This window comes from Saprolegnia diclina, assembly GCF_000281045.1.
Source record: "Saprolegnia diclina VS20 unplaced genomic scaffold supercont1.84, whole genome shotgun sequence".
NCBI lineage: Eukaryota > Oomycota > Saprolegniomycetes > Saprolegniales > Saprolegniaceae > Saprolegnia > Saprolegnia diclina.
In genome coordinates, this window is record NW_008246151.1 from 78,951 (window position 1) to 81,533 (window position 2,583).

The following is a 2,583-nucleotide window of genomic DNA, read 5'->3' on the forward strand; positions in this document are numbered from 1 at the left end:
TGGGACAAACAAACAAACAAACAAACAAACAAACAAACAAACAAACAAACAAACAAACAAACAAACAAACAAACAAACAAACAGGCAAATAATCCCTGGTGGGCTGGGTAACCAGGAGGTTCCTACCAGTATTATACAGAAATATTGAATACAACGTCATTGATGCAGTGTTTCGTCTTCCCTGCAAGCACACAGCAAACCAGAACGAGCAACAGAATGAGAATGAGACCCAGTATTATAAATAAATGGGGCTCCACCGTGCTCCTACCTACGTGGAGTGCATGCCAATAAAACGGCGACCGGCGTAGGTAAAACGCGTTTAACTCGTACCAAGCCAGTGGGTTTATGTCGGTGGATGTCCGATTTGGCCGATATGGCCTGCAGCGAAGCAAGTGAGTATTGGAGCTACTCCAGCACGCTTATATGTGAGTGGTAAGGTAGCGCTGGGGCTCACGACCAACGTCATTTGCATCGCGACGACAGAAGCGTCTGCGAGGTCTCGCTGACCGTAGAAACGGTTCCTTTGATCAACATCGTAGAGCGATGCATGCTCCTCGCTGAGCCTCCTAAATGCTGAGGGAGCTCATGCACGACATCTCGAGCGTCCAAGATCGCATACCCGTGCGATGCATTAATAATAAAGTCGTCAATCGGTGTCCTTCATGCAACGGGGGGTTATTGGCCACTTTTGACCAGGCCCGTGGAGCATTATACGCTCCCACCGAGCTTCGTACCGGCTTAGGGAGCTCGTATACGACGTCAAGAGCGTGCTTCATCGTAGATCTCAGCGACAGTTTGCTAAAAAAAGCGACCGTCATGGCGCGGGATCGACGTTACCATAAACACCCATTCTTCGTGACCGTTCTCATAGTAGAGACCGGACCCTTCAATAAAATTTTGGAAACAGCTTTGTATCTGTCATGTCTACATTTTCTCTTCCTAATGACATGTCTGAAAACAACTGGAAGGCGCTCTGCGAGTGTGCAGAATTTTTGAAACAGCCGAGTTGAAGGCTTAAACAGCCGTGCTGGCTTGATCATGGCCCAGCCGCTATAGCTGAGTGCGTAGTGTCCATTACTTGGTGTAAACAGAAGTATTGTGGTGCATATATCGCATTTGGAACGAAATATTGAATGAAGCCGTGGTTCCAAATGTTTTTGTGCATGGCTGTTCGCCATTATCATCATTGTAAATTTTTGCATGTAGTGTCAATGCGATTTGCTGGCTTACAATAAGTATCTGCAACTTGTATAAGGCCCAACGACGGCGCAACTGTCATTATATCTCTGTTTTAGCTGATATATGTATGCTTTCGTTGATATGATGCGCTTGTTTTCACTGTATATATTCTGTGTTGCTGCGAAATATTTTATTATTGTATGCATATTCTCTCAAAATGCTGATTGGACGCTGATAAAAATCGAAAAAAAGTTTGGCGCCGTCTGGGTTCGAAGTCGCGGCTCACGTGGCGGCAGCCGTCCTTTTGGATTTGCCTTTAGCAGAGCTGGCAGGATGAATTAAATATTTTATTATTGTATGTATATTCTCTCAAAATGCTGATTAAACGCTGATAAGAATCGAAAAAGAGTTTGGTGCTGTCTGGGTTCGAAGTCGCGGCTCACGTGGCAGCAGCCGTCCTTTTGGATTTGCCTTTAGCAGAGCTGGCAGGATGAATCAGTTAGCCCTGTTTTCATCTTCGATGCATAATACTTGTACGTCATGAATGGTGTGATGTTGTGCGCGGTGCGGCTTTGTGGTCATTCTGGCTGCTGGTGTAGTCATTTTGTGGGCGCGTTCCGCGTGCACAGAGCGCAGTTTAAATTAAGTCGCAATGACATTCGCACTCAGCATATCTTAAATGGTCAATCTCCAAAATATTACGTCGCAAGCTACTCGGGAAGTCGACGCCAACGGGAATATGCGAAAATGTCGCACTTGCGATGCCATATTGTTGAAGCTAATAATTTTTTCGGAATCATGTTTCGTCGCATCCAAAAAGCGAAAACTTGAGTAGTGATGTACAGGTTGTCTTTTATAATCTGGAAATCGTTGTATCGTGTTCGCAGTAGTCGAATTAGTCAGTGCCTTGGAGATCAACGCCTGAGAGTGATTGTGAATATTTGATGTTAAATGGTGATAATCGGCGTGTACAAGTTGTCTACTAGCAGTGGAAACACTAGCATCATCGTCGTTGTAGTCGAATTGTGCAGATGTGCAGATATCATGAGCCACGGGCGCGTATCGGGCCTCTCTGGTGGTATGGACATGTTGTATTGAAATCAGGTCAAAGTAGGACTTGGCGGCCGAACTGCAGCACGCGCGACGCAATTATCTTGAGTTGATTATGCGATTTGCGGCACGAATGCTGCAAGCGGAACAGCCTCTAGAGATCCTTATTGGACCTAATTTCGCCGAAAAGTCCTTGTTGCGGCACGAATGACGGCGTGATTCGCGGCAAAATACTTATAGGCTTTGAAGTGAGCAGTTCAAGCCAACGGCCACGATTTGTACAATGTATGCACCATTATTGAATAAAAATATTTTGTTGCCTTTTTGTCGAAAGTAGGACGATTTAGATGAAGG